Here is a 9,071-nt window from a genome sequence, read left to right on the forward strand (position 1 = left end):
GCTAAGTTAACAAATTTCACGCCGCATGCCGGCGATAAGAAGCAGGTTTTGTGGCCCCCTCCTCATTTTCGGCCACATTTGATATGATCAGGGCTGGCGTGGGTCTCTCACAACCTTTATTTAAAACGGCAGCCATGGTCAGATAATCAATAATTGCCTTTGCTGTTCGATAATCGATAGAAAGCGGACTCAGCAAGCAGGACGGGCAGCCTCCGAACGGCGGCCGGGGCACCCACCCCATCACCCCCGGGCAGGGCACGCTTCCGCCCGGCCGCCGACCCCAGGACTAGTCGGTCGATGGGTCGGTACAGCGCCCCCTAGCGGCCGCAGCCGGTCAGACCGAGACGGGCGTTCGCGCAGGCGCAGTAACACCCTCCTCCAGGGAGGTAGCCGACCGAGCCTCCCCTCCTCAAGGCCGCGGCGACCGGCCAGCTGCCCTCGCGTCCTGGCCAGCCGGCCCAGCTCCCCCCGTCTCCCCGGGCGAACCGAGCCCGACGGGGGCTGGTGGGGGGAGGTGAAAAGGTTGCCCGGTTCGGGCTCCCGTCCGAGCCCATATGCAAATTAGAACTTCCTTATAAGGGCGCACCCCGCTGATTTAAAGGGGAAGTTAAAAGGGGATGTCGCTCGCTTATTTCGTTTTTAGTTCGGCAGAGTTCCCCACGGCTTTCATTGGTTGGGAAGGAGGGGCCTCTCTGCTCGGGGAAGGGCCTCGCCGGCCGTTCAGCCCAACCCATATGCTATCCCACACCCATCCCCTGCCGATCCTGTCTATCATTTTTTAACACTCCCCCCCCATTCCCCTGACCCTCCAAGAAACAGAGACCTGGGTGGGCCAAGCACTCCCTCATAACTTCAGGACTTCGAGAACCACCAGCTCTTTCGAGTTTGACCGCTGTACGAAAGGGAGGGTGGGAAGCAACGTTTCGCACCCGAGAAGGGTCTCGGCCCGCAACTTCTTCCTCCCTTTCCAGGCCTGCCGGGTTCCGCTCCCTTCCGTTCGGTGGGCCGTGCCGGAATCTAGCTCCCCCCCCACCCCAAACGACACAGGAGCCGTCGCCTCCTCCCACCTCCGCCGTCCGATCCCCCCGAACCGCGGGCGATGACATCCCCGATCCTGCATCCCTTGGCCCACTGCTCTGACCAGGGCGGGGTGCCCTCTGGAACTTGCCGACAACCTTCCCGGCTCTCCCCCCCCCTCCCCCCGCCCCGTGCCTTCGGATTTGGCGTGGCCGGCAGGATTTGAGATCCTCGGACCCCTCCAGCCCTTCCCCAAAGTAGCGGGAGAGTAGGGGGCTCTTCGCTTCTCCGAGGTTCAGCGACCGCCGCCTCTGGGCTACAAACGTGCAGCAGCCTTGTGGGTGAGCTCAAGTCCTCAAGGACACAACGGGCCTATCGGCTGAGGCTCGACCTGGCGACCTTCGGATCACTAGTCCGGCGCCCTAACCACTAGGCCCCGCGTCTCCTCGTCGGTACCCCCGTCCCGCGGTGGGGGGGGGGTGCGGGGTGGAGCAGAACCTGCTGCCGGCCCCTCCCCGGCTCAGGGCCCGGACGACACCCGCACCCCGCCCCCCCACGACCCCAGAAAGACGCGCGGCTCCCCGTTTGGTTTTTTCAAAACGGTTTATTCGAAAACAAGTCCGAGGGGTCGCCGTGGCCCTCCCCTTCCATTTTCTTCCCTCCACGACCCCCCCCTCCCCCCACACTTCACCGCTGCCCCGCTTGTGTGATGTTCTGGGCCGGAGGCTTCTCGGGGCCTAGTCCGGCCTGTGAGGCGGGGAGGCCGGTGGAGAGTGGGGGGGGGGTAGCGAGGGTGCCGTCGGGATTTGATCCCGCGAGCCTGGAGGCCTGCGTCTACCCCACTTCGCATTCCACCACCCCCCCCACCCTCCCCTCCCGCTCCAGGCCCCCGTGGGGGGGTCGGGGGGGGCCCAAAGCAGACCTCCAGGCCTCAGACCCAGCCTGGCCGAGGACGTTGAAATAAATTAACAGGAGACACGAGAGAGGCAGAGAAAGAGAGAGGGAGAGAGAGAGTCAGAGACGTTGAGAGAGACACACAGAGAGAGCGAGAGAGAGAGAGAGCAAGAGAGAGAGACAGAGTGTGAGAGAGAGAAACAGACAGCGAGAGAGACAGAGTGTGAGAGAGAGAGAGAGACAGAGAGAGAGCGAGAGAGACAGGGTGTGAGAGAGAGAGAGACAGAGAGAGATGGAGAGAGAGGCACAGATAGAGATAGAGGGAGAGACAGACAGACAGAAAGAGAGAGGGAGGGAGAGAGAGGGAGGGAACAAGAGAGCACCATCCACAGGAGATCGTGGTTAAGACACTGAGGAGTGGCGCGGCGTGTCCTGGCAGCCCTCCCTCGTCCCCGACTGCGTAGCACGCCCACCTCGACAGCTGCATACTCGACACGGGGGTGGTGTTGTGGGGGGGGGGAGAAGAATCCGGGCCTTGCCCCCGGGACGATCTGCCTCAGCCGCCCCCGACCCCGGGCAGCAGGACGGCGCGGGGCTCGTCGGAAGACCGGCTCCCCGCTTTCCCGTTTTTTTTATTCCCTCCTCGTCCTCCTCCTCCTCCTCCTCCGCTCTCCACCTCTGTCCTTTGTTCAGAGTCCTGCTGTGGCGGAGATAGAGAGAGAGAGAGAGAGAGAGACGGGAGAGGACTCGGTCGGCGAGGGGCGGGGTGGAGCTGCGGAGGTCGTCGCGGGACAGGGAGCAGAGCCGGGCTGAGAGGGGGCAGACGCAGTTTAACCCGGACACGCGTGAACCGATTCACTTCGGGACGGTCGGACGTGACGGCGCAGTTCAGGGTCAAGGGCGGGATTCTCCGCGGTGCGGGGGGGGGGCAGGTCCGCAGATACCCCCCCCCCGATACAGGGGTGGGTAAAACCACGAGGGGCACAGATAGGGTGAGCAGGCACCATCTTTCCTCCCCCTGCCCCCCAGGGTCGGGGGAACCTAGGCCAACCCATCACACACAACGCCCAGACCGAAGGTAAAAACTTACTTGAAAATCGGGCGCGGTAGCTGTCGTCGTTTTCCGCGTCTTCACCTCCGCATGGAAAAATAGTTTGCCCAGACCCTGGAACGTTGAGCGGGATGGGGGCGGGGGGCGGGGGGGTGGAGATGGGGAAAGACAGAGAGAGAGAGAGAGGGAGGAGGGACCGTGGGAGAGATGGAGAGAGGCAGAGTTGGCGGGGTGAGGGTGGTGGAGGGAGGGAGGGAGTTACAGCGATTAACCACGAGGCAGACACACCCTTCGGCCCATCGAGTCCCTGCCGACCCCGCATCGCCCAGGGCATTGGGAAGCGGGCCGGAAGTATAGAAGGTGAGGCTCGCCTTCCTCAGTGGCGGGAGAGTTCGGAAACCGGAGGCGCGAGGGGGGACGCGGGGGGGGGGGCTCTCAGTGAGAACCCCCCCCTCCCAACGCCGAGGGGCAGGCCGAGTCGGCGGGGAGGAGGCGGCCAAGATTCGCCGCCAGCCTTTGGTTTTACAGAAACGCTCAGGTCAGGCCGAGGCTTTGTAGTCGGGACGGTTTCGAAAGGCCGGCCCCTCGATTTCGAGGCCGTGCCCCCCCCCAGTGCTGGGCACCCCCCCGCCAGAGGAAACACCCTCTCCTCCCCCACCCTATCCAGTCCCTTCCAACGTCCGTCAGGGTCTCAATGAGATCCCAGCCCCTTTGCATTCTTCTCAATTCTAGTGCGTCTAGGCCCAAGGCTGCCAGGCCTGCCTCGCACGCTGACCCCTTCACTCCCGGAGACATCCTCGCCAGCCTCCTCTGGCGACAACACCCCTTGGACGTAAGTAAACGCCCACCTCCTCGATCACAGGACTCGGCCTGCTGGGAGCCTTGCTCCAGGACTCCCAAGTCCCTCTGCGCCTCCGAATGTCTGCGCCTTCTGCCCATTTAGTTATCTGGGGACCACAACAACCCATCCGGGGCTGAGTCCGATATATTGAAAGGAGGTGGAGCGTTACGTGGGAGGGAAGACCCCAAGACCGTCAGATTGTCGGAGCAGATGCCGTGTCCCCTTGCCCTGGGCTCCCCTGCCACGGGAAATGACTCTGCCACATCTCATCCCAACTGATTCCCAAGCTCCGGAACCTGGGCCTTAGCACTCAGATCTGCAGCTGGATCTTCAGCTTCCTCACAGACAGGACCCAGGCTGTAAAAATAGGGGACAAGCTCTCCTCTACAATCACTCTGAGCACCGGTGCCCCACAAAGCTATGTACTCAGCCCCCTGCTCACTGTACACCCATGATTGTGTAGCCAAGCTTCCATCGAACTCAATATATAAGTTTGCTGATGACACCACAATTGTAGGCCGTATCTCGGGTAATGATGAGTTTGAGTACAGAGAGGAAATTAAGAACCTGGCGGGATGGTGCGAAGACAGCAACCTATCCCTCAACGTCAGCAAGACGAAGGAATCGGTTGTTGACTTCAGAAGGAGTAGCGGACCGCACGACCCCATTTACGTCGGTGTCACAGGTCAAAAGCTTTAAGTTCCTCGGGGTCAATATCACAAATGACCTGACTTGGTCCAACCAAGCAGAATTCACTGCCAAGAAGGCCCACCAGCGCCTTCACTTCCTGAGGAAACTAAAGATGTTTGTCCTGTCCCCTAAATCCCTCACTAATTTTTATAGATGCACCGTAGAAAGCATTCTTCTAGGGTGCATCACAACCTGGTATGGAAGTTGTCCTGTCCAAGACCGGAAGAAGCTGCAGAAGATCGTGAACACGGCCCAGCACATCACACAAACCAATCTTCCGTCCTTGAACTCACTTTACACCGCACGCTGTCGGAGCAGTGCTGCCAGGATAATCAAGGACACGACCCACCCAGCCAACACAGTTTTCATCCCTCTTCCCTCCGGGAGAAGGCTCAGGAGCTTGAAGACTCATACGGCCAGATTTGGGAACAGCTTCTTTCCAACTGTGATAAGACTGCTGAACGGATCCTGACCCGGATCTGGGCTAAATATCCGGACCTGCCTCTCGGTATTTTTGCACTACCTTACTTCCCATTTTTCTATTTTCTATTTATGATTTATAATTATTAATTTTTATATTTACTAATTTTAACTATTTTTAATATCTTTAATATTTAATATTTGTAATCCAGGAGTGGGAAGCGCAGAATCAAATATCGCTGTGATGATTGTACGTTCGAGTACCAATTGTTTGGCGACAATAAAGTAAAATAAATCCTTCAGTCCTCTTAAGGTTTGGAATGTGTCTCTGAGATCCCCCTCTCGCTCTCCTGAACCCCAGGCAGTGCAGCCTGAGAGCTGACAGACGTTCCTCATCATGGTAAGGCGGCGGCCGCGTCTCGCCAGGGGTTTGGGGAGTTCTGGTTTGTCCCCTAAAAACACTCGAAAACTTCTCTAGTTGTCCGGTGGAGAGCATTCTGACAGTCTGTATCACTGTCTGGTACGGAGGGGCTACTGCACAGGACCGAAAGAAGCTGCAGAGGGTTGTAAATCTAGTCAGCTCCATCTTGGGCTCTCGCCGACAAAGTACCCGGGACATCTTCAGGGAGCGGTGTCTTGGAAAGGCAGCGTCCATTATTAAGGACCCTCCAGCACCCAGGGCATGTCCCTTTTCTCACTGTTACCGTCAGGGAGGAGGTACAGGAGCCTGAAGGCACACACTCAGCGATTCAGGAACAGATCCTTCCCCTCTGCCGTCCCATTCCTGAATGGACATTCAACCCTTGGACACGACCTGACTTTTTAATATATATTATTTCTTTTCTTTGCATGGTTTTTCATCTACTTAATATACATATACTGTAATTGACTTACTTATTTACTGTCATTATTATTTTATTTATTATTAAGGCTAAGGTACCGGTGACCCCTGTTTCCATCCAGGGGGTCAGGGTGGACATGGTGGAGGATTACAAATATCTGGGGATATGAATTGACAATAAACTGGACTGGTCTAAGAACACTGAGGCTGTCTACAAGAAGGGTCAGAGCCGTCTCTATTTCCTGAGGAGACTGAGGTCCTTTAACATCTGCCGGACGATGCTGAGGATGTTCTACGAGTCTGTGGCGGCCAGTGCGATCATGTTTGCTGTTGTGTGCTGGAGCAGCAGGCTGAGGGTAGCAGACACAAACAGAATCAATAAACTCATTCGTAAGGCCAGTGATGTTGTGGGGATGGAACTGGACTCTCTCACGGTGGTGTCTGAAAAGAGGATGCTGTCTAAGTTGCATGCCATCTTGGTCAATGTCTCCCATCCACTACATAATGTACTGGTTGGGCACAGGAGTACATTCAGCCAGAGACTCATTCCACCGAGATGCAACACAGAGCGTCATAGGAAGTCATTCCTGCCTGTGGCCATCAAACTTTACAACTCCTCCCTTGGAGGGTCAGACTCCCTGAGCCGATAGGCTGGTCCTGGACTTATTTCCCGGCATAATTTACATATTACTATTTAACTATTTATGGTTTTAGATTGCTATATTTATACTCTATTCTTGGTTGGGGCAACTGTAACGAAACTCATTTTCCCTCGGGATCAATAAAGTATGACTATCTATCTATTATTTTAATTTTAATTATTATTATTAGTTTTCCTCTCTCTCTCTCTCTGCTAGATCATGCATTGCATTGAACTGCTGCTGCTAAGTTAACAAATTCCACGACACGGTGATGATAAACCGGATTCCGATTTTGACCTGGAACTCAATGCAGGACGGGGAAGCCTCCCAGTCCCGTCCGAGCTACCGCGCTGGCTCCCAGTGCCTTGCAAAATTGGTTTTAAGGTTCTCTGAATCCCCTTTTAAAATTCTCAAGTGGTCCGGGACCACAGACTCCTTTTCCGTTTTATAAACCCGCTCGAAGCTCCTGCGCCATCTCCCCGCCCGCCTGTGAAGTTTGAAGCCTGATTTATACTTCTGCGGCAACTGGGACGCTGGACTTCGGGGGAACCGTCGCCACGGGACTTCCGGGACCTTGTGGATCCTGAGAATCCTGGAACTGGGAACTTGAGATTTGGGGAGTCTTGGGACTTGGGGAATTCAGTGCTCCAGAACATTAACAGGCCTTGAGAGTCCTTGAGAGGACTCTGGACTTCAAGAACCTCTACGACTGTCCTTGACAGGATTTGAAAGACTTTGAGAGAACTCTAGACCTCTACAACTGTCCCTGACATGATTTGAAAGTCTTTGAGGGAACTATAGATCTCTACGACTATACCTGACACGATTTGAAAGTCTTTGAGGAAACTATAGATCTCTACAACTATCCTTGACAGGACGTTAGAGACTTTGAGAGAACTCTAGACCTCTACAACTATCCTTGAGAGGACTTGAAAGACTTTGAGAGAACTCTAGACCTCTAGAACCTCTACGACGGTCCTTGAAAGAACTTGAGAGGCTTTGAGAGAACTCTAGTACCTCTATGACTATCCTTCACAGGACTTGAGAATCTTTCAGAGAACTCCACAACTCTACGACTATCCCTGACAGGACTTGAAAGTCTTTGAGAGAACTCTAGACCTCTAGAACCTCTACGACTATCCTTGACAGGACCTGAGAGTCTTTGAGAGGACTCCAGACTGCCAGAACATCTACAACTATCCTTGACAGGACTTGAGAGGCTTTGAGAGAACTCTAGACCTCTAGAACCTCTACAAATGTTCTTGAAAGAACTTCAGAGTCTTTGAGAGAACCTTAGACCTCTAGAACCTCTACGACTATCCTTGACAGGACCTGAGAGTCTTTGAGAGGACTCCAGACCTCTAGAACCTCTATGACTATCCTTGACAGGACTTGAGAGTCTTTGAGAGAACTCTAGACCTCTATGACTATCCTTGACAGGACTTGAGAGTCTTTGAGAGAACTCTAGACCTCTACAACTGTCCCTGACAGGATTTGGAAGACTTTGAGAGAACTCTAGACCTCTATGACTGTCCCTGACAGGATTTGGAAGACTTTGAGAGAACTCTAGACCTCTATGACTATCCTTGAAAGAACTTGAGAGTCTTTGAGAGGACTCCAGACTGCCAGAACATCTACAACTATCCCTGACAGGAGTTGAGAGTCTTTGAGAGAACTCTAGACCTCTACGACTATTCCTGACAGGACTTGAACGGACTCCAGACCTCGCGACCTCCATGCGTTATAACTTTAACCTTTGGGACTCCTGGAGCCGGGGTCTCGGGACTTTTGGGCCTCGTGGGCCTTTGAGATGCCGGGACGTGCGGTGCGTGTGTGGGGGGGTCGGGGACTTTGAGCCGGACGCTGGGGAGCTGGCGGGTCCACTCACCTATAGTAGTCCTCTTGCCCGGGCAGGGGCACCCCCTGCAGCCAGTGCTGGTGGTGTTCGAGGGCCAGCCGCTGGAGCTCGGCCGACTGGGCCTGCATGGCCTGGAGCTGGTGGGCGGCCGACAGGGGGGCCGCGAGGGATCCCGGCAGCTCTCTGTACGGTGGCCCTGGGGTGGGGGGGAGCGGGGGGGAGAGAAAGACACCGCGGTTAGGCTCAGGACCCAGGCAACGGTGGGCGGCATTCGGCCAACTTTGGGCCGGTAAAACTCCCTGTTGGCTGGAAGTATCTCCACCTCCGCACCCTTCCTGGGATCTCCCCATACTGAGTGAGGGATCTCTCCACACTCCCCTGGGATCTCCCCATACCAAGAGAGGGATCTCCCCACACCAAATGATCTCCCCACTCTCCCTGGGATCTCCCTATGCCGAATTATCTCCCCACTCAACTGAGGGATCTCCCCCACTCACCCTGGGATCTCCCCATACCAAGAGAGGGATCTCCCCACACCAAATGATCTCCCCACTCTCCCTGAGATCTCTCCATACCAAGAGAGGGATCTCCCCACTCACCCTGGAATCTGCCAACACCGGATTATCTCCCTACTCAACTGAGGGATCTCCCCATTCACCCTGGGATCTCCCCATACCAAGAGAGGGATCTCCCCCACTCTCCCTGGGATCTACCAACACCGAATTATCTCCCCACTCTCCCTGGGATCTCCCCATACTGAGTGAAGGATCTCCCCAGACTCCCTGGGATCTCTCTACTCAACAGAGGGATCTCCCCAC

The 9,071-nt window shown here is 55.7% G+C and overlaps 1 long non-coding RNA gene across 2 annotated transcripts; it reads right to left on the bottom strand.

Moving 5' to 3' along the window:
- Nucleotides 1–1,679: 1,679 nt before the first annotated feature.
- LOC140192985 (uncharacterized) lies at nt 1,680–8,444 on the bottom strand. Of its 2 annotated transcripts, none has more exons than XR_011884544.1 (3): nt 8,284–8,444; nt 3,002–3,076; nt 1,680–2,608 (listed from the first exon to the last, which is right to left on the bottom strand). It is a non-coding gene; the product is annotated as an uncharacterized lncRNA (long non-coding RNA). The 2 variants fall into 2 exon arrangements; XR_011884543.1 differs by having other exon boundaries at nt 1,680–2,611.
- Nucleotides 8,445–9,071: the final 627 nt, after the last annotated feature.

The sequence above is a fragment of the Mobula birostris genome, unplaced genomic scaffold (assembly GCF_030028105.1).
Source record: "Mobula birostris isolate sMobBir1 unplaced genomic scaffold, sMobBir1.hap1 scaffold_3298, whole genome shotgun sequence".
NCBI classification, from domain to species: domain Eukaryota; kingdom Metazoa; phylum Chordata; class Chondrichthyes; order Myliobatiformes; family Myliobatidae; genus Mobula; species Mobula birostris.